This window comes from Corvus brachyrhynchos, unplaced genomic scaffold (genome assembly GCF_000691975.1).
Source record: "Corvus brachyrhynchos isolate BGI_N302 unplaced genomic scaffold, ASM69197v1 scaffold223, whole genome shotgun sequence".
NCBI lineage: Eukaryota > Metazoa > Chordata > Aves > Passeriformes > Corvidae > Corvus > Corvus brachyrhynchos.
In genome coordinates, this window is record NW_008237174.1 from 1,236,512 (window position 1) to 1,260,613 (window position 24,102).

Sequence of the window (24,102 nt, forward strand, 5' to 3'; positions counted from 1 at the left end):
ACATTTCCCACGATTCTTCCGTAGTCCAGAGAGAATATCCAAACCAAGATGAGAAGAGAGAGATCTAGAGTGGCTTTTACTCACGAATTTTCTGTCCTTAGGGATCGGTGTCTTGCCCGCAATTCTCCACCATTTGTTACAGCTGGGATTCTGTAACACACGTGTATCAAACCAGGAGGCCCATAGAAAGAAGTATATAAACAGACTCTTGGTAGATGTTTCAGAGATGTTTATTTCTCCAGCCGCATGGCCAGAGCTCTGCTGAGGAACTGTTCCAGTCACAGGACCAAGGGTCCTTCTGCCCGCGCAGGGAACACAAACCAACCCATGGGCACGAGGCTGAGCAGGGGCAGGGAAGCCCCGTGTCTGTGCCCTCAGGGCCCCTCTCCCAGGGCTGCACGGTGGGGAAGGGACCCCACACACAAGGATCTTCTAATCCAATTCCTAGCCTGGCATGGGACAACCCCCAGCACCACACCACGTGCCTGAGAACATTGTCCAAGTGCTTCTTGAACTCTGGAAATTGTTTGCAAACTGTTTTAACGTCTGTCTCTGTGATTGATTTATTTTTTATTGTTCTACTTCTTGATTGCACAACAAGCAACCTTGGAAAATTTTACAGGGTCCTTCTGGTCACCTAGACTTTAAAGTGTTCTGTAGAGCATGGGAAGCCCCAGGTGAGCTGAACTGAAAGAAGGAAAAACTGGATTGAAACATCTTTCAAATGCTCTTCATCAATCCAAGTATTGTGGGTGATGATTCACTTACTTCCACTAACCTGTGCAATATTTATTGTGTAGGTTAGTAAAAATTTTATTTAAATTTTATACAAGACGTGACATTCTTTTTCTGAAAATAGGAGGAAAAGTTGAAGGCAATGCTAAAGTACTTTCTCTAGAAGATTCTCTGCTCATCCTGAACCTCTGATTACTCAAACTCCTCCTCCTCTTGCTGACCTCATGGCTGCAATTGTTTATGACCCTCTACCCTTTTGAGGGGAACTCCACTAATGATGTTCTGATATTTGCCTTTCTGTTCTTTCACACAGAAATTGCAGAACACACATTTATCTGCCCAAATTTCCAGGCTTCTCCTTTGAACTCTCCTGAATTGTCCTCTTTGTTTTTTTTTGTGTCCCCAAATTAGTTTCCCATTAGCAGTTCAGCCTTTAAAGATATACAAGTGACCATGGACCAAAAGCTGCAGCTACCTTTACTTGGCAGTTATGCCTGATTTCCTGGGCATTGTTAAAAATCCTCTGCTTTAAAGATACAGACATTGAAATATCCTTAGGGGGTTGTTTTTTGAGTAACATTTTGGGTTGAGTTTTTGCAGTATGAAGTTGTGGGGTTCTGAAGAAGCAGAAGGGTTTGGTAGGAGTGGTTTATCTGTCATTCAGTTCCATTGAAATTCCTGACTTTGTTTCTCAAAACATATTTGGAAAGGCACGAAAATGAAGTTCTTATTAAACTGTCAGGCATATTTTCCTACTTGCTGCTCCTCATACTCATAAGAAACACAGAAATGCAAATAGTTCTAAATTGAAAGGGTAATTACTTTACCATAAAACAATATCTGTAATTCAGGTGCTGGAAGCGTCACAATGGGGTATACAGGACTGGCCTGTTGGTATCTAAATCAGAAAAATCCTGGATCAAAATATCATTCAAGATGCACTGGATTACTGCTAAATATAGGCACAGTTGCAGAAGAAATATAAGGGGAAAATGGCATGTAAAAACATTTATTTTTTTTCTTGTAGCTGATATTTTAGTCTATATTTGACCTGTATTTCTATATGTTTGCTAAAAATACTTGATTTACTAAAATTCAGTATTGTTAATTAGCTATAAGGAAACAGAGTAGACTACTCAAAGTATTTAAGCTTTGAATCTTTTTTTTTTTAAATATTGAATAAGGGCAACTTGTGATATTTTCTGTCTCTTTACAGTATATGTTAGAGAGGTCTGTGTGGACTACAATAATCCTTTTTTCTATTAACTATGTACTCTCAAAGTTCACTCTGGCATTTCTCATACACTTGACAATACAGGGTCTGGAAAGGAGGCACAAACTTCATTGAAGAGGTATGAAAATTGCATGAATTCTCATTCAAAGCAGGGACTGCAGATATTCAATCTTTAGAGCATCCATCTGGCGTGACACAGCTGCTTTAAAGGAATGTAGTTTTGCAGCCACAGCATGGCCTACACAACCCCCTTTTCCTGTGTTCCTACAAACAGCATGTACTATGGAACAGTCAGATTCACCCTGCCTGTGTGTTCAGTGTGCCTTAACCTTCTGCCCAGCCTGATGCCTCCTGCTTTTGTATATTAACCCCCAAAAGCAGCAGCAGCAGCTCGCAGCTCAAACATTAATTATGGAACTACAATTAGACTAGTGACAGGTCTAGTGCACAGCTTCGGAGTAGAGAAGGTACAAACCACAGCATTTTAAGTTTCCAGGTGACACAGTAGGGATTTCTCTGTTATGTAAAAGACACTTAGAATGATTTTGCTCAAAGGTTTGCACTGAAGAGCTATTACATTCCTTATAAAATGTAACTGGACTTTAAACAGCATAGCTGAAGTTTTCTGGCTATTTCCCCCCCCCACCCCATTCTCTTCAATTATTATTATTGAGTTAGTTTAAAAATGGGGTTGCACTATTCTCAAGACCAAGCTGGTACTCTGTTTAGCTAGTATTAAATATTCAACCATCCTTCCCCAAGAAAGCAAGAGAGCTTCTTTGTCTTAGGGCGGGGGCTCTGAAGCAAAGGGGATCGTCCCACTCTTTTTTCCCAGACTCTGCAGTCCGAAGGGCCTCCTTTATAGTCCTGAGATTGTTAAACTCTTATCCAGGGGCCAGTCAAAAAGGGCATGTCAGAAACCTGAAAATTACACGCATTCCCCTCTTCTAAGGTCAGCAGTGGAAGTGGGGGCAGAAGTAGGGCCCTTCATTCTTGGTCAGTGTGAGGACACAGAGGGATTAAGCCTCACAGCCACAGCAGCAGAGAACTGACATGCTGTTCTCTACATGACCAGGACCTTGCTGTGAGGGGGAGAGGTGGAATTCTGTAAATCAGCTGAAAAGAAAGGTTGAGCTGCTGCTCCTGTGCAGCAGTCGCTGATGTGGCTGGCCTCCATCAAGGCTGCAAAAGGAGAGGGAGGGAGAAATAGCAGAGAAGCTGTGTCTGAATAATGAAACTTTGGCAAAGGACATGGAAATAAGAGATACAAATACCACAAGAGCTTTCTCAGGCTTAGAGCTAGAGGTCCCACAATGCATTCCTGTCTTCCAGAAAGTTTTCATTCTGTATAAAAGAATATCACTGTGCTTCACAGAAAAAGCTCAGTACATTCTCCAAAAGCCAGGAGTTTCAGTTTTCCATTTGGCATCACTCTGACATTTCTGGGCCAACTTCACTTTCAGGAATCCAATCTGACACAGTGAGTAGCCCTCTCATGCAGTTACTGAGAATATTACTATTTTAAGTTGAAATATTTAATCAAGCTGAAAATATGCATGTGGGACAGATATTTTAAAATCCAATTTAATTGTCTGTAGTTTGCAACCTGTGGAGCTACCCACTTCACTATCAAAAAGTGGGAAGATTCACAGTTCCCCATCAAAAGACACACTGCACTCAACCTGCAAAGAAAGAGAAACTGAACTGTTAAAAAGTAATCTAAAACAGTTCCCCTTACAAGAGCAAGGGCAATCATTAATATTTCTAGTCCTAACATTAATACTCTTTTCTTCCTGCAAGCCTAGGACAGATGGATGGAAATCTTCATTCTGTGTGATCTCAGACCATCCTACTGAGGCAGGGTAAGTTACACCATCTCAGGCTCCAACCTACATCAGGTATAGCATTACAAACACAAAGGCAGAAGTGAGCTGAAGAAGTGCTCTAAAACAGCTGTATACCCATTTCATGTGGGGAACCTAAGGCAAATTTAATTCAGGATGTTTTCCAGCTTGTTCTCAAGTCCTCTAACTTATCTCAAATTATTAGCAAACTCCTTACACTGAGCACAAACACTGGAAGCTTGCATAAAGGTATTGCATTTAAAGTATGGGGCCTTGAAATATTAAGTTTTCTTTGTGGAGTTACATCCTTTAAATTTAATAGTGTGGTTAAAGCATTCTCACCAAAGACCAGCTGTAACTTCCATAAACTGCTCCCTCGACAGACTTGGCTCAGTACTTCACCCTTTGAAATTACATTGGGTTCTACTGGCTGGGGCAAGATTGGGAGAAAGAACAGAACCTTAATTTCAGCACAGACTTTCCCAGCACAAGAAGGCTTCTTGAATGATGTGATCACTGATATGTTGGGAATGTACTAAATCAGCTGCTGCCCAGCTAGGATTGAGTTGGAGACTTACAGTTGTGATTAAAAGTAGTAAATACCTTTTCTTAGCATTTTTCTTAACTTCCAATTCAGTTAGGAGGTATTTCGGAGAAAGGAAGAGACTGGAAAACTCATTTGTAGCACAAAACTACATTGAAATAGGAAACAAAGTTCACTTTTTCAAGAATAGGTAGAAAGTAAATGTAGTTACCTGGGAGAGTTCTCTATGAAAGATTCTTTACTTGATAGAATAAAAGACATCTTCTTTCACAGTTTGTTTCCCAGGAGAGACAGATGCAAACATTTGTTTATTATGTTGCAATCTTTATATAATGTATAATTTTCAATACCTCCAGGCAAATGGAATCCCGTTTTAAGAAATGAGGATTCATGGACTGTGTTTTCTCAGTCATATCACCTCCTTTTCCCCTGCTTGGTAACTCATTTCTCTGCAAGTAGAGGAGCTTGGGTAATCTTTTGGTCTTTTGGGAATTGTGCTATGTATCAAAGTGGCAACCAGCCATTCCATATGGTTTTCATTCCATTCAGTCTAAAGGAGCTTCTCTGTCCTGTTATGTGACCATCTAAAAGAGCAGAAACAGAACTTCTGACAGCACAGATACGAAGCTACAACACGACTAATATGTGTAAGGGAGGGAGAAGTATTTAAGAGCCATACAGAGCATTTGTTTTTATTTTAAGAGTGCATATTTTTTCTTTTAGGTTCCATATAAGGCAGTTATGATTATCCAGTGTCTTGGTTTTGGTCTGCCTGCCTGGTTCTCATTCTTCTGGGTGGTCTCCCCAGCCAAGTTCCCCAAAACCACAAGTTCATAATAAATATTTAGGCATTTCCTCAATGCTTTACAAGCAACATCTTCAGTTAGTATAATCCTATAATAATTCTTACAGGCTGCCCAGAGAGTTCATGGAGTCTTCCTCTTTGGAGACATTCAACATCCACCTGGACATGTCCCTGTGCAACCTGTTCTAGGTGACCCTGCCTTGGCAGGTGGTTGGACTAGAAGACATGCAGAGATCCCATCCAACCCTAAATATTCCGTGATTCTGTGAAAAAGCATTTAGCATATTGTACATCGACACAGCTTTTCCAGAGTTTCCTGATTATTCGTGGGTGTGTCCTATATGTAACAGTTACAGAAGCAACTTTGCAGTCTGGAATACCTCAATTTTTCAGGCTAACAGAAGTCCTCATATCTGCCATCCAGCAGCTGTACTGCTGATATGCTGTCAGCTAGAGGAACTGCATTTTTTAAAAGCCAAGTTCTGAAAACTCATGGTCCATCTTTCATTCCAAAGTACATTCAGAAAAGTCAATTAAGAATTGACTTCACAACAGAACCCTTAAGACACCCTTACACACCTTCTATTGCCATGAATGAAATCCAGTGTTCAAGGTTTTCAATTTCTATAGACTGCAGCCTTTCAATTCCAGTCAAGTCAATGGAAAATAGAATTCCACCTCAACAAATTGGACATGTCATAGTCAATCCTATATGTTTTTCTGGTAACATTTTGCTTTGAAAAGATAAGGTGAGTGTTAGGCAAGTTTTTATTTACTAAAATCCAATTCATTAACTACCTAAGGCTTTTTACTAGCTGTATTTTAGAGGTCCTGTAGCTGGGTGTATTTAAGTGAAGGTTAAAACACTAAAAAACCCCAGTGCGTTGTGAGAAATTAGATCATAATTTCTAAGCTCTTAAGGTAACATTCTAAAAATATATATTTATTTCTGAGTGCTATTAGGAAGACTTCGATGACCTTGTTATTGTCAGCGTGCTATTTAGAAATAAAATCCTGATTTGCAAAGTTTGTTCCAGATAAACACAGCTGCACACATGTGCTCCCTTGATTGCAGAGTGCATGCACAACTTTGTTTATGTGGGCCAAATCAGCCCACAATTGCACTTGCAATCGAGGTCTCGAATCAGCAGAGGCTTTACAAGGTCTGCTGGTTAAAAGCTGCACCATGCACACATTCAGCATATTTGAGAAGACCCTACACAAAGCTGTCTGTTGCATCTCAGAGGTTTGATCCCAGTGGTGGTGGGATCTGGGTGTTTCGCTGGGTGTCTGCTCCAGCTCATCTTCCACAAAGTGCACAATACCAGGTTTTTCTTCCCCTCCTTTTAGGGTATTCATCTCAGTAGGGAAAAAAAGCTCAGCAATGAATTATCTTACTGCATTTACATACAGCTTCACATCCCACCTGAACATCAATCTGTTCTAGCAGGTTAATATCTGTACATTTGATGTGCAGGAGAAACTGATGCAACCTTAGTTCTTAGTCTGCAGCTTTATGTTTTTGAGCCAAGCAGGAATCAGACAGCACAAAAATGTTCATTCTCTCTGACTCATATAAGCTACATTGTTAATTTTTAAAAACATAACTAGCATCTTTATGACAGCTCAGTTTTTTGTACAGAGAAAGGTTTTCCAGCACAGCTGAGTATCATGGAAGAAAACATTAAGACAGTTGTGGGACCTAATGCTGCTTCACCAGGTCATTTGCTAGACTACCCCTCTTTCTATGAAACCCTCAGCCAGCTCCCCAAAACAGTAAGTCAGTTGGCTAAACTTGGTCCTTATGGTTCTGATTATTTTTCTGTACCTGCCAAAATCCCAAATGTCACCAGGGAACAAGAGAAACCTTTCTTGTTAACATGCATAATCAAGTTGAAAGAAGTCACAGTGTACAGCACCCCCAAGTTCACTACATTTGTAGGCTCTCTGCATTCCAACAGGCACTTCAGAAAAGTTAGTACTGCTTTATTGTTTCTTGCCAATCTTTTTGAAATGAACACAGATCAACAGGGATGGATTTGGAAAGTCCTACCTGCTACTCTGAAATAACTGTTAGTTAAAAATACCTACTGCTCTGATTAAAGTGTTAATTTCAAATTTCTCCGTTGCAGAGCTAGGACTGAGCAGTTCCTAAAGAAAGGTGATTAAAGACACTTTGAAAGGTACTTGCGCTCACTCAGAAAGGGTGGTAGCTGCAGATACAGCCTAACGCTGACGAAGAAAGAACATGCCTTCATTCAGCAGTTTGACTCTGAAAGTCATAAGTGAACACAGCTGAGAAGGCAGAGTCAGATAAAGTATTTCTGTGCAGAATTTTTAATCAAAGAGATGTGTGATAGTTTCATAGATTTTGAGGTTGAAATGAGACAATAAATCTAACAACCTCCTGCAGCACAGGTCCTCTCACACATTCTTGTATTCAGTGTAGGAATTCAATACATTTAGCCAGTCCTCAGTAGCCTACCGAGTTTCTAGCACAAGGAGTGAGCAGGAGAGGCCAAGGTTGGACACTGCACAGAGCAGGGTGTACCAAGAGTGTCCATATCTTTCCAGTCAGTATCCTTGCACCTTTATAGGAGAGTCTCTCCTACCTTAAACGGGGAAAAAAATTGCTTCCTGATGGCAAGTGGAATTAAAGGCATGATCTTAAAGAATCATGAGGACATACCAAGCAGGCATGTAAGCAGGACTAATGAGTGTGATCCAGTTCTCTGTGTTTAGGTCTTTTACTGTACACACTTGTTCAGGTTATCTCCAAGGCAATCTACTCCAGTCCTTGGATTAGAGGAAAACTTGGCTCCCTCCTGCAGACTATTATGCAGCCTTGCTGTATTTTTTGCACCAAGAGCTATATTCTAGTTCTGTTTTACTCTGAGACCATAACAATAGTTCACAATGGTCTTCAGGGAAATTAAAGAAAATTAAAGGAAAACATGTTTCACAGGAAAGTACAGATAGTACAGAGACAACTGAATTTATCAATTGTGAAGGAAAAACATGCTAGTTGAACCATGCTGCTAAAATGTTTCATTTGAAGGTGTCTAAATTTGGGTGCTAATTGAAGGTGTCTAAATTTCTGATTGCTTGATAATTCAGCCAAAGTTACCAGGCACTGTTTATGAAAACATGGAAAAAAAGAGTTTGCTCTGCCAACTGCTGTCCCCACCTGTCTGTTGGCAAGTCTGCATTCAACAACAACAACGTGCACACAAAACTGATTCTTCTCTCAGTGATACTCCTGAATCTTAATTTTGTCTCATGTCTGCATTTAATAGTTTCCAAAAGACTATATACCTCACTGAACCCTTTTCATGAAGTTAGGGCAAAAATCTTTTATACACCATGAAAAGGGAAATGGATTCTTCAAGGTGTTTCAAATGAAGAGATATAAAAGTTAAGTTCTTATCTTCTTTATATTTCTCCCAAAGTTTCTACTTTGGAAAGTTGTTGAACTATAACAACTATAGTTGCAGGCCAGATAGAGAGACTTCTTGATGTTTAGTAAAAATGGAGAAAGGTCTTTGCATGCAGAAACTGCCAGGTTGGGCACGTGATCTCAGATCAAGGAATGTATTGTGTTCTCTTCAAATTCCAGAAAAATGAGGAATTTGAAAAGAAATGGAAGCTTGTTTGCCATTTCTCTTTTTTCAGTCCTAAAGAAAAAGTTATACAAAGGATGTCTCCCAGTGGTGGCCTACACTGGAGAGTACCAAAGAGCAGCTTCTTGCTTTGCTTGTGGAGGAGAAGTGCCAGGACCAAAGGAGGCTCACTCCAACAGCTGGTCAGCTTCCAGCTGTTATGATACATTACTTTCTTAATACTTCTTCCCCATGCATGTAAGTAAAAGGCCTTCGAAGGTCTCCAGAAACAGCCACTTGAACAAATAGGTCTCAGAGCCAGGGCGTGAGCACTCTGAAGGCAGCAGAGTTTAATCAGCACGAGCAGAGTGAAGGTTGGCTGCTGTCCCTTTCACAGCTGCACAACCCCTGCTGCTCAGCCCTTCAGCACAGAGCCTGGGAATGGAGAGGAATTTCATATTTGAGCAGAACACAGTAAGAGTATTGTTATAGATCCTATGGGGCAATAGCATTTCAGAATATGCTGTGTGCACACCTTGAGAGGACACTTATGCTGGCTGGTCAATTTGATAGTGTGCATTTTCTCTGTAAGAGATTTTAGGCTAACAATTAGGAAAAATACAGATTATGGAGTTACATGGCAGATTTCTATCAATTTCAAACTGTAATTACTCAGTAGGAGTTTAAATGAAGAATATTTATTTCTATCCAGACTATGCATTATAGTGCAGAAAAAAGTGAAAGCCCAAGTTATTAATAAAATAGCAAGTTCCAGAGATCTTTATTTAGCAGGATGAATAAAAATTTAAGCATTTTAGGTTTTAGTTATTATTTAAGGAATTCTAAGACCAGATATGAATTAAATGCCAAACAGGTTCACGACTTAACCTTGGTTTGCAGTGCGCAGGGGGAGCTCTGTTGGGGGGGCAGCTGTAAAATTGATCATTTTTAGAGGACTTAGAGCTACAGCAGAAACTGCTCAGGGGATTCCTGGTACATTCTCTGATGGCATATACACAGTTGAATTACTCCCAGGTGACCCAGTTCATAGCCATCTAATTCAGAAAATACTTTCATTTTACAGTAGGAATATTTGTAACCTACTAGTACATTTGTTTTCCAAGCAGACAGGGTTTCAAATAAACGAGGCAACTCTGTTCTCTTCCTTCCAAGTTTTGGTAAAAACATTTCAATCCTCTTCAATCTTCTTCAGGTTATACTCTAGATGTAGAGGAAAGAGGGTGTAAGTGTTGCTCACAGCATGATCTAGAACAGTCTAGCAGACCAGTCATTTGTAATCTGTTCTGTAGTCTTATAAACTAAGACACACAGGAAAAAACCCCAAACGCACACACACACACACACACACACACACACACATATCTACAAAACCAGAAAAACCCAAAACAATCCAACCCTAAGAATGACAAGACTAATTTGCTTTTGCAGTAAGGGCAAATCTGGCTCTTGGACAAGAATTGGACTTAATGTATTCAGAAAGTTCTATTTCCACAAGAAGGAAAATACCACTGTTAATCACTCTTTCTGAGTTACTGTAAATACTGACAGCTGGATTTAGAAACTTGAACTAACATGAACTTTAAAGTTCGTTCACTGGATGAGGAGTCACAAAAAATTTTCATAAAGAGAGCCCCAGTGCCAGATCTGTGGGTTTTGTACCATGCAGTTGGTGACTGAGAATTTCCCCATATTCACTTACAGTGGAAATGCATCCTATTTAGTATGGTAGCCAGATTTTTAACAATTATTAAGCACTTTCAGATAGGAATCCTCCTAGGCTGCCAAAGACTCTAATTCTATAGAAGAAATAATAAGAAATATATGGGGAGAAGTCTGTGTCCATTTGATAAAACTATAACAATAACCAGACATTCTAAACAAAACACACTGTGTTGAATTGGTGTTCATCAGGCCTGCCAGCTCCAGAAATGAAGGGTTTTGGGTTTTACACTACTACAGAAATCTTTATCACTTTAGAAGATACTCAAGAGTTCACACCATGAGGAAAGGCTATCCTAGGCCGTTGTGCTTTTGCTGCTCAAGAATTCCAGGCTACTTCAAGGAAACCACTGTTGCCCATTGCTGGATAACAATAATTACTTAAAACACTATGCTATGAAGACATTGAAATGATAAAAGCCATAATTCATCTCAATCACTACGAAAACGTGTTTTGCAAATCCCAAGACAACATTCGACCAATGTCTGTCCAAAAGCCCTTAATACAGGTAGAGAGCACTGCTGAGTTGTAGTCTGTTCCTTAAACTGTGGATACCAGTACACTTTGAGCTGATTTGGGGGAGCAGGAATATCTGCTCTACTTGCTTTGCATAATCAAAGAACCACATAATTCCTGGAAAAGTAGTTGATGATTTTAAAGACGGGGTGTGGTTAGCCCCCTACTAAATTTGTATCCCTTTGAGAAAATACTAAATCTCCATCCAGGACTTTGGCAGATGGTGGAGCAACATTGTTTAAAGATGAATTTACAAGGGGCATGGCTGGGGACTTGGGCTCCAGTAGCCCTTTTCTCTAGCTGCTTCCAACCTTTGTCACTGTATATATAGATGTGGGCATGACCAAAGGTATGCAGCACAAAAAATGGCCAAACTGTGGCAGGTCCTCAGGCAGGTCACAGCCAAGCAGCATGAGATCAGTGACACAAGGGCCAGTGCAGATCAGCTCTCTTCCACGACTGTCAGAATCAGAAGAGTCCTGAAAATCATCTTTGTGCCCTCCAGCTCTATACTCACTGACAAGAGACAGCACAGCTTCATTTTCAAAATGGCTAGAAGGGTGTCAGGCTGCAGGTGGCTGGAAAATGTGGTGGAAATGTCTTACTGGGATGTTGGCAGAGCTCAGGTGGGAGGCATTCCTTGTGGGACAGATTCACTGCCACGTAAAACTTCCCTGAAGCAGTACAACACAGTGATGTCTTAATGAGCTACAGAAAGCTGAGAAACCTGATCATGGCTATTAATTCAGTAATTCTGAGTTTGTTCAATACCCACTGCTTTTTCCCCCCTTTTTTTCTATTTTTTCCCCTCCTTTTTAATAGAGTAAAAAAGCCTACATTCAAAAAACTTGAAAAAGGTGGGTTGTTTTTTTTTTTTTGAGGGTGTAATGCAACTCAAACTTGTTGCAGGATGTCAGAATCAAGAACTGATAACACAAGTGAAATCCAAACCACATGAATATTGCTCATCCATATATTTTTGTTGCAGTGTTTTTGAAAACCAGTCAGGTAAACTGAGATAGTCAACAGTGCAATAAATTTGGTGTATTTCTCTTCTAAGGCCATGGACAAATGAAGAACACTATTAATACATCTCTTTTTTAACTCTCAAATTCATTGATCTCCATTTAGACATCCCATTGCAAGAATGAAATCTCAATTGTCTTAAAATCCATTTCCACTACTTCCTTTAAGGGAATGCTACAGAGTCATAACTGTAACACTAGATCTAATTAATTGGGACTTTGCGCCAGCACAAATATCAAAACAGCTGATACTTTGTTTTTTGGCTGTCTGTCCCCTAAGACTATTCAGTAGGTAGGAAACTCAATTACTTTCTTCAAGTTCCATTATTCTCTAAAAGAAATGCACAAAATTACTCTTTATGCTGTGATTTCATTTAGTTTATCCCCTGGCTCTGTTATTGCTTCTAAGGACGAAGTATCATTGCAACATTTGCACATAGTGTTCACCTAGCATTTAAAAATATATCTGTGCTCGTTAAGGAAAAGCCCGAATACACTGTGACAATTATGTCTTTGTTTTGTTTAGCTGGGTACATAATATTTTGCAAATGTGTGTGTAGAACATATTGCACTTCATTTCAGTGCCATAATGGAAGTTTGGGCACCAGAACTGGCTATGTTACCAACACAGCACTAGAATAATTCACTCTAACTTCCCTCAAAAGTAAACATGTATCCAGCTATGTTTATCACTGTTCCCTAAATTTACCTTTTGCATCCTAAGCAGGGTTGCTAAATGTCCTAACTCAGGAAGGTGTTTCAGATGTTTTCAAGTATCCCTCTCACCTCTGATAGCTGGCTGGGCACATTTCTGGGTACTTTCCTGAACAGAGGTCAGCTTATGCCACTACAGAAAAAGCAGCAAGGGGCAAAATCCACAAGGGACGTGTCATGTCTTACTCAAGTATCTTGTAGGGATGCCAACATCAGGGTAAGTGTTGGCCCTCCTATTACTGCTAAAGGGCAAGTGGAAATTAGCTGTGAGCATGATGCTGCTAAGAGGTAAATTCTGATGCATCTGACAGCACAAGGGCATAGCTAAAATGGGGCTGACTATTTGGTACTGCCTGCTGTTGCAGTAAGACAGTCCCTACTAGGTGATCTACTTTTCTTTCCTGTCTCCAGGTACTCAATAGCATCCCTTTTACATTATCCTTTCCATCTAAGGTAAACAAACCAGCACTGGAGTAACTTTTCCATGCAAAAGGAAGTATGGCTTTTTCAGAATCTGAGTACGATGCAGCTATAGACTGGTGTGGAGGAGGAGTTACTGTTGAGCACTTCCACTGACCTCTCCATTTTGGGCTTTTTGTCATGAAGCTTGCCTGAGGCTAGACAATCCCCCAGGCTTCATCAGAGGTCAACTTCTGATTTGCATGCATCACACAGGACCACTTTTAACCCTAGACTTGTTAGGACAGGTAAATGTTTCACTTCAAATTGGAGCACCTCTGCTAAATTTCTTATCAAGGCAAAGCAAATTTCCAGCAATACTTCCTGCTGCACCTTCTTTTTGAAACTCTACTTCCTTTCCCCTTTTTTACCCCTTCTCCTAACTTTGCACAGGTAAAAGAAGGTTGCTGCAGAGGTAAATCCTGTAAGTGTCTAGTTAGGGTATTTTATCATCCCTTTTGGATTCTTAAATATTGCAATGAAGCTGTATCAGAACTTGACATCAGGTCATGCATCTATTTATGTAAGTACATTCAGAATTCATGTTTCCTTGGTATTAATCATTAGAGCTCATCCCAGAATCTAAGCCACAGAAGCAATCTTCTCATCTGAACTTAAATAAATAAGAGCCAATCTGTTTGTGCAGGTAACTTCTAATAGTTTTGCTTTTATAATTAATGCCTATTGGAATACTTAACATATAAAGTTTAAAATAAATGAGAGCCTACTGGCATTACCTAGATATATGGAATATTTTAAACTACTTCAACAAGCTTCAAAAATAATCTTCAATATCTCCAACGTTTAACAATCTTCCAAATTTAACTACTCTGCAAGAAAAGTCAGGAAATAAAATGGCTTTGGGTAAATGATACATACTTAACTCACCAAAATTAAAATCAAGGGTCTTGCTTCGTTATGAAGTTTCCCTATCAGATGGAGGAATTTGCATCTATTCCAAATAATATCAAAGCTTTTAAATTATTCTACCCGGGATATAAAGATAAAGTAAAAAAGTCTTTCTAGTAAATAGGGTTGTTCATGTTTTAGTCAAGAATATGTGTCATGAATCCCTCCACAAAACACCAGTTTTGTAATTTGCCCAATAGTTTCACTGCAAGATAACAATGTTTAGCTCTGAAATTAAAATTTAAACCAGTGACACTCATTTCTTGACAAGCATTACTTTAAAAGCGGTAATTCTCACACCTATACCAATATAATGGCATCAGCTTCAGTAATCAATCTTATTACTGGGTTGATAGGCAGAGCTTGGCCAGTTCTTTAGTTCTGCATCATTTGGAGTCCCCTACAGTTGTTTCAAAGGTGACTGACGTTGTCCTGTTAAAATCTCTGCATCTTTTCTCCAAGTCTTTTTCCACATTTATATTAAGAAAGCTACGGAGGTAAAAGCTAGGGGAAGCAAAATCCCAGGGGATAAGCCATCCTACTGATATCCATTGAGAAGCATTTTGGCATGCCTGAACATCTCATTGCCATTGCTGGAATCCTATCTGACCAGCATTTTCAAGTGCACAGCTACCAGCCAGGTGTGAGGATATTGAATCAGTTTAATTAATGCACTTAGAAGCGGTCGAGGGAAACATCACAGGCATGTTGAGCTTCACCTCAGAGGATTCACCAAGAATCTTTCTACAGCTACCAATTCAGTACAAAAGAATTGTCAGTAGATCAAAGCTCTCCTTGGGCAATATTTAAACACCTAAACCCCAACACTAACCACCTTATCTGATTCCTCCAAATATGCTGAATACACTGCAGATCACAGTAAAATGACAGTAAAGAGACACGAGTGGCAAATGTTTTAGAGTCTTGCACTTACTTTGACCAGGTCTGTTGATATTCTTAGAAAATACATCAGTTCCTGGTACCTCACCTTTGATTTTATGCTCTGCGAAAGTTCTAGGTCTAAGCTAATGCTCTGAGGGGAATATCCTCACTCAGTAGAAAACTAAGCTGTCATTTAATGCTGCCTGGTCTGAATGACCAATCTCATATTGGAAACAAGATACATAAATCCTGATAGTCAATTTTACCTTCTGCTTCATGTGATAAGGCAACACTCTGCATAGTGATAGTAATTTCAGTTTCCTTATCACCTCCTGGGCAGGCTTTGCACAGTGTCAGGTTTTTGCAACCATTTTCATTCCAGCTATGCTGTGCTATTCTGTACTTCACCACTGTGCTGGTCCATGCTTTTTATAATATGCACTCTAATTTTCATATTTACTTCAGTTTTGCAATAACATTATAAACATAATAACATTATAAATATAAAGGCTACCAAATACTGCAGGATGCAACTGTTTGTTAAACATTTTAACACCATTTATCAGCCTTGGTTAGTTATTGCCCTTGACTCTTCAGAAAATCCTATGTCCCTAGAAACCACAGTACCCAGCATCAACCTTAAAAAGCACTGCACTTTCTTATCTCCCCAAACAACCAAGTACAGTAGTAGCACCTATGGTTCAGCCTTACAGGAGCTCCCCTGCAGAAAAACTTGCATTTCTAATTCAAGCTTCAGGCAGAAGATAATTTTTTTGGCTCATCATTATTGACTGTAGGTTGAATCTGCTTAAGGGAATAATTTATCACCACACTCTGATTTCCAGGTGCATAAGACAGATGAACTAATTATGCTGGTAACTTACAACAGTCTTGGCCACTTGAACTGGAGCTACACCAAAATGTGGTGAACCACAGTGTGAAAAAGCTGGCTTTATTCAGAAATACTCTATATGCTCTCTGCATCCCACTATCCTTCACTTGGGCCAATTCATCTGACTTAAGCAGTTGTGTGCATATGCTGATGCAGCCTGGCTCACTGGTACCACAGCAATTTATCCCTGCTAAGGCTCTGACACGGTAACTTCTGTATCAGGAATCAACAATGTATGTTTTCTCATCCTGTAATGAATGGAATGTGTTGTGATTCACAGTTACAATAAAAATGCTGAGAGAGGTGTTTAGCCTGATTCTTGCATCCCAGCTATATTCAGGGCAAAACTGAAAATACCCATTGAAAAAACACTTTGTCAGCTTCTCCCAGTAACAGCAGCTGGTAACAATCCTTTAGCTCTTTTCCTCTCTGAAAAGGAAGTGAAACCTGGGGCATCATCAGAACCAGCTGTTCATCATCTGGGATTTCCCTCACGTTGGCAGGAGCTCTCAGGTCTGTATTTCAGGTGGCTTTGTAACCCTCTGAACAGACATGCACAAGATAAGGCAGAACTAAGTTGCAGAAGGCAGAATAGATCTGTCAGGAGTGTTGGCCCTCCTATTACTGCTAAAGGGCAGTAATAGGAGGCAGTATTACTGTTTTGGATCCACAGCTTGCTCCTTCAAGTCTGAATGAGCAGTTCAGTTGGTCTGGACACTACTCAATTAATTCTCCCTTCCTCTTCTGTCCTCCTTTCACCGGCATCTCTCTCCCCTTCTCAGCACTACATCACAGGAACAGTGAGGTTGCCAAGTTTAGCCTCAGAAACAACAAAACCCCCCCCAAACAAACCAAAACCACAGACTCCAGCAGATTCTCGGGTATGGAAAATTCAGTTCAGTTACATTTTGGCAAAGACCTTATCTTTAATTGTTCACAATAGGAAGTTTCAGCAGTAATAAGCAATTCTGTCAACCTCAATAATGGTAAATACAACATTAGTGCTGTGCATATGCACACATTCACATCTATTTTCATACTGTGCACAAATTTCCTGCACAATAGAGTAATTTCAGTTTTCCCATGCTTCACAGCTTGGTTCTGATCGGTTAAGGAAAAGTGGATAAAATACCAGTGTTGAATATTTATTTGCTAGCTTATTTCATTTCAGTGGTTAAGGGGAATAGCATACAGTTTCCTAGAAAATATTTTCTTCAAATTGCTTCTCAATTGGTCTGATGTCATCCAGAGTATTTCTGTCCATAATGAATAACACATTAGGAAAGGGTATTTTTCACAGATAAAACAAGGAAGTAATTTTAACTCCACATCAGTACTGTTTCAGACTTTTCAGTATAATTCCAGAGTCAAGTTTTTATATTGTTGGTTGTCTGGGATTGGGTTTTGGGTTTTTTTTTTGGTATTATTACAGCATGAACAAGCCAAAAGAAAAATCTGTGTTGCAAGATGACAATACACTGAGCTCAGTTTAATCAGTCTAAAAGTTTGTGAATTGAAAACTATACACTCCTGGTAAGCTCCTCAGAACTGACTGTTGGGGATTCTAGTCATGGACTCTGTGCATGAAATCCTGTAACTCATAAAATCACTATACTCATGCAAAGCACGGCTGTGCCTTGTTATTGCTGGAAACCCAGGACACATATTTGGCCTTCCTGTTTCTGAAACATGCTCTGAAAAGAGCTATTTTCCTTATGAAATAATTCATAAGCTGTTTTAAGGAGCCTTTCTGATAAGGGTTTTTCCTTTACAGGAAAACTGTTCATCACAGTTAGGTTTGACCTGAAACTGACACAGTGTTCAGAATGAAAAAAGATTAAACCCCACATTTCTCAGCTTATGCTTAATATTTAAATTCCTTCTCTTTTTCACATCTGCTTAGGGAGAGCTAGAGATTGCAAGGTGTGTGGGCTGGCCATTTCTACTGGCACTCCTCAGAGTCATAATGAGCATTTGATTTACAAGTTCTTTGAATAAAGCAGTTTATCCAGACTGGCTCTGGATCAGCCAGAGACTTTCTGTGTTTCAATGAACAAATGCATTCTTTGCAGCCATCCCACTACAATAGAGTCTGAGGTGCTTGGGCCCTGCATTCACAATGCAGAGCCTTGCAAATTGTTGTTTTCCTTTGGAGAAAAGTGCCTTCCTGGAAATTCAAACCACATAATACAATTATGTTCTATACTTCCCTCTGAATTTTATTTAACCCTTTTAGTGTGGACATGCCCAGACTGTCCATCAGAGGGGTGATAGGAAGCTTAGACTAAATGAATGAAGGAGGACAGAGGCTGTACCGCTTTATGATGGTCTCAGAGTCAGAAACTGCAATCTGTGGCTTTCCTGCTCTAATATTATGGGAAAGCTACACCTTAATTTTTTTACGTCTTCATTTTTTTGTCATCTCTGTTATGAATACAGATGTTTCTGAATAATCCAGCCATTTTCCAGTCAGCTTTTCTGCAAATCATGAATAAACTGATACTTCATGAGTAAGTAGAGATAGCAGGTTTGGACAGCTGAATGTATCCAGCAAAGGCATCCAAATTAATACAACATTTGGACACATTGAAATCCTACCAACTGCAACTGAATGTGGTCACATTCACCATAACGTGTATGGTGACTAAATCAGGATTCCAAAATTGATCACATACCAAGGGCAATCTTTGTACAGTCAGTTGTTTTAGTTATCAGGCGACGTGTTTTGTAACTGGCCTCTGGGTAGTGCACATAAGGAGGAGGAAAAATTTAATACTTTCATATGAAAACAATCAAACCATGCAAGCAAGCAGAAATATCTTAGCTGAAATATCTTAGAGAAATAAATTGTGCAGAATAGACTACAGCACCAAGCATATGATACACAAGTAACCTTAATTTAGATGCTAATTAACCCAAATGTAAGAATTACAGGGTTAATTAAGCAACATATCCCTCCCACAATTTTATCTGCTGCAGACAAAGGTGAGAGGAGAAGGATCTTACCATTTGATTAAATTAGCCACAAGCCACAGTGGGAAGTTATGATAAACATTTTTGGAAAGCATTTAATTATGAGCCCTAAGTAGGATGGATTCTGCATTTAGATTACATCTATTTTTATTATTGGACCTGAAATATCGAATGATCAAGAAAACAGCCACTTCAACAGCTATGTAATAAATGCTTCTCCTGCAGCACAGTTGTTAAACCAAAACATGCATTTCTAATCAATTTAGTTGTAATGAGCATGCAGAAAACTCATGAAGTTTAAATTAAATCCTTATTTCAAGCACAGTTTGACCACTCTTGGTACAGTGGCTTGTTACACAGAAATTTTCTTTTCAAGCTCTGTTCTCACTTTTCCTTGTCTGTGACACCACCCCAGCTACCTGTAAAGCAATATTCTCTGCTTAGGCAGCTTGTTAGTTTGGTAATGGTAAGAGAAGCCTTCATGCAGAGAAGATTCTCAGCTAGACTAAATTTATTCTTTGGGAACTGGGAGAATTCCATGACGTTTATAGCAATGTTCCTTATTTGAGTATTGATTCTGCAAGATCCATCAACAGCTGCTTTAACTTACAACATCTAAAGTCACTCCTTCCCTAATAAGCCAGCTTGCAAGCAGAAGACTTGTTGAGAGCAGACCTCAGGCTGAAAATATTTTTTAAAAGTAAAATCTAGAAACTAAGTTATTTTCTTCAGCTATTTAATTCCAAAAATTCATCAAAAAAGATCCCTGGCAGAGAATTCAAAACACAACTCATGGCTCACAAATAGAACTATTTTATCAGCACTGCAAATCCCATGAGGAAAAACATCCTATTAAGAATATTCAGAATGATGCACAGGATTTTCAGATTAGTTATACTTTAATATTTAAGTGGTAAATGCTGAATTTGGTCTATTAATACTTTACCAAATGGCAGAGGCCGAGACTCAGGATGCATTGGGGATTTTACAGAAAGTCAAAGAATATACCTGACCTTTTAGGTTCAAGGAAAATTTGTAAGTTGCAAGCCTACTCAAGGATTCCAGGGCAAAAGCTATCCTGGTATGTCAGCCCAAGCCCTGCTTTAAAAAAGCTTCACAGAGACAATAGCTAATTTTCCAAAGACCATCCTGAAAAATAGGATGAAGTAGCATTTGTTCTCTATGGGCTCCAAATCCAAATATTTAACAGGATATTTTTCACCATGCCACCGTACTGTACAAAAGCAGCCAAGATAAGAAAAAAAAATAAATTAAATTTTATTTTCCAAATCTGCTATACATTTTTCTAAGATGTTTTTAACCAGCCAGTTATATTCCTAAATTTAAGCTGGAAAATTTATTAGCATAACACTAGAAATTCTAATTTAGTTACTTGTGCTTTCTGAAAATACCATGCTCTGCAGAAAGGGCTTAAAAATATTTTCACTGCTGTCTCATAGAACAGTTGCTTCAATAGGTTGCCCTGAGCTTAAATACAAGATCATTGCTGTTTCTAGAGAACAGTCTTATTTGAGAGAGTTTGTATTGCAGCTATTGGCTCCCAAAGTAACCCAGATTAATATCTTTAAACTTAATTCTTAAACTACCACAAACTGTCATACCTAAACTCACTCCAGAAGAGTTAATGACAGAAAACCACTGAATTGAAAATCCTTATCCATTTGATTAAAGAGCAGGGTAGAGAGATGTCCTACATCAGGGGCCAAAGGGGAGTCAGGACATAGCACACTAAACTTCTCATTGTGTTGTTCTGTCAACAATTCTGAGTTCATAAACATTTATCTGCCCATTTTATAGGGTTCAGTCACTCCTCAGAGCTCTCCCACAAGCCAGTCATTTTAATGTTAACCAAATATTGAACTTGCTGCAAGTCAATAAAAACATTTGTTGACTAAAATACTCAGCCTATAAACAGGCACAGTTAGAGGACTTCTGTTATAAAAGAGTGACAAAGTAGAAAGAGGTGATTGGCAGATTGGAAAAAATGAGTAATTCTCTGACATTACAGTTAGTAGAATGCACACTATTAAGCATAGTACTTCTATTTACTGGAATAAATCTTATCTAGTATCCAAATAAGATACAGAAAAATGTGTATTTACAAAGGCACACAAGGCTCTACTCTGCAAAGCTTAGCAAGAAATGGTTCTTGGGTCTTATTGGCATCTTCATGCTGGTTCACCTAAACCTTTGATATCATTCATATTACAGAGCAAGGTGACTCAGATGCAAACCCCATGACTCTGTCAGCAGCAAGATTCTGCATCTCTTGATGTTTCACCTCTAAACATGAAATGTAAGAAACCAATTGATGGACCTACCTCTGTTTAACACATAAGAAAGAATGGTGTAGAAAAATCCCATAGTTCCTAAGGTCATACGAGGGTTTTCTACCAATACTTATTTATGTCCCATCCATCACTTGCACATTTTTTTTCAGAATACTTTTTCCATTTCTGATTTTAAGACTATAAGGCTATATCTGATTGTTTCAAAGAGCCACAGATATTTCAGTGTGGCTAAAAAAAATGTAGAGAAGCATTGATTGTTCAAGTTTTGTGGTCATTTCAAAACATCATTTTACACTGGATATTTAACTATTTGTGTTTGCTTTCTCTAGCAATTTCAGATTTCTTTCCTTCCCAAAGCCACAGGTATTCATGCAAAATAATTTAAAGAAATATTTGCCAAATTTATAATGGATATGAACCATCTGTAATAAAGGGGAGACATAAATTGGTATTTGGAGTACTAGACAGCATGAACCCTGCTATGGAGCAAGCAGTCAATTGAGAATTAAAATCTTTTTAGGAGCAGCTTAATTCACTTGTGATAGCTGCATAACAGTTATTGAATCTTCATTTGTAACGTGGATTTCCGTACCTACCGAGAAGTTGTATAGATTCCATATGCCAGCACTGGAATCAATATAACATTCGGTAATTCACTGACAGTGAATCACTTCCTCTTCTTGCAAACAATTCATCAGGGTTCTGACAGCTTCCAGGCACACAATGGATCCCATTAAAACAGGGATTCATGTTTTTCTTTGTCAGAGTACTCCAGACCTATTCAAATGTGGCAAACCCTCAATAATTACTCTTGCAGCCCAAGAATGTCTTAGTCTAACCCATGAAACTGGCTGCTCTTCATGGAAGTGTTATTAATCATGCTGCACCCTTTATTTATCCACATAAATGGTCCAGGTTCTTCTACAGAATATTCAGTATGAATGTAATATTCTCAATTACATAAATGCTCGATCTTGTCTGTAGCTTTTTTTTATAATCAAACCAAATTTTTGCCAAGTCCAAGAGCAAATAGTGCTTGTTTGGGTCAGGAGCCACCACGTGAATGGCAGCACTGTGTTAGCAAAATGAGAATGGCCTCATTATAATCTTAAAAGACCATAAACCACACATATTAAGTTAAAAAAAAAAGAAAAACCCCAAAGATTTCTTCATCTGATAAGCTTGTGTTTTCAGTGCTCCTTATGGAGTCAGTGAAGTTTAATGTCAAAAAGATAACTACATACAGTAGCTAAAGAACAACTATAGCTTTATATTTCTGGATAGAAGCTTAATAATGAATCTTAAAAAATAATTTTATCAGTTGTACACATGATTAAAATAGCTCTAGCTTTATAATACTGATGAGATAATTAAAGTAATTAGAAATTACACCTACTTGAACAGACAGTCAGTAAAAGCAGCTTTAATCACAATCAAAACCTTTTCTTCCCTGAAGGAAGAATTTTTTTTTCCATATTACAGATTTTTGGTAGTCTCTCATTCATTTTCTTCAGACAGTGATTAGAATAAGCCTTGTCAGTGGTTGGAAGGAACACATTAGGAATGATTTTACATAGAAAAAAAATCAATATCCCATTCCTGGCATTCAGAACTCCTTTCAGCTGACTTCTTGTTCCCCAAACGTGCTTTCCCTTGTTTCTCAGAAAAACTCTCTTTACAGAAATATCTGTCTTAAACAAAACATTTGCTTGTACACTTAGAATAAAGGTATGACTTTTATAATACAGAACACTACAAGCCAGTTTGACAGAATTTGTGTGCTCTGATACTGGCAAAGGCTTAGTTAATACTGTTGCAAATGAACCTCCTGAACACTCCTTTCTCGAGCATCATCTTCTTTTCTCACCAACATCACAAAGGCATGCAAGGAATATAAGACAACTTGAAAATTCTGTTCTCTGAAAAATTCCAGGAGTGCAGCAGCTAAGGTGGGTTGGATGCAAGAGCAGACCAGATTTTAATGCAGTTCTCAGAGTAAAGGCATATATAAAGCTAATATTTCATGTTCTACTCTGCAGTTCAAAATAACTCCATTCCCCTATTTTTCAATTTTGCCATTCTTTAAGATGTCAGTTCCTTGCATATTTTTTAAAATTTATTTTTAATGTTTACTTTTGGACAAGACAAAGTGTTTGCTCATTCTTATACGATACTTGCAAATAAAGATGCCAGTCAAGTTACATCTTATTTATACTGAGTACAAACACCCTTGCCCAATATTTAATGAGCACTTAAGATATATATTTAAAAGGGGTTTTATAGTATTCACTTTGGGAGCATTGAACCTAGCTCTGCCACACCCCAACCCCCAAAGTATCTATTAAAAGCCTTTAAATTTGGCCAAGATTTCTGTAAGCCAAAGACCAGAGAAGGCAGCATCCACCCACAAATCTGCTTCAGCATCAGTTTGACTTTTCTTGCCACAGATAACCATTTGACTGTGAAGCTGGTTTGATTTAGACAGGAGTTCAAGTCAAAATTTGTCTTGATTATTGATATCTGTTAACTACCAACAATTTTCTTTGCCCTTAGGACAAGTTTTTCCAGATTAGAATGCTCTACTAAAATCTCCTCCCATGAATCTATTATGGAAAATCACAATTAAGGCCATGCTATTTCCAAATATTTTTCCTTGAAATTTCCCATGAAAATGGTTAAAACGAGGTCTTACATGTCTTTTCAAGCATGTAAGATTCTTACTATGAAAAGTTAAACAAGAGGTGTGTTTTACATTATATAGAGCTTGTATGAGGAAGATGAAATCCTCACTGAGGTTATACACCAATGGAACTGCAGTCTGAAGACAAGTGATTCAGAAGTTCAGATCCCATTAGAGATAAGAAATCAGGCTTCTATTCCTAATAGTTTCTGTCTGAGTTTAAAATAATCATACCATA

The 24,102-nt window shown here is 38.7% G+C and overlaps 1 long non-coding RNA gene across 1 annotated transcript in view; it reads right to left on the bottom strand.

Moving 5' to 3' along the window:
* LOC108445335 overlaps positions 1 to 24,102 on the bottom strand; it is a 58,910-nt gene that overhangs the window by 22,055 nt on the left and 12,753 nt on the right. Inside the window, exon 2 of the long non-coding RNA XR_001860158.1 lies at positions 9,866 to 9,982. This is a non-coding gene — a long non-coding RNA (uncharacterized LOC108445335). The remainder of the gene's footprint in view (positions 1 to 9,865; positions 9,983 to 24,102) is intronic.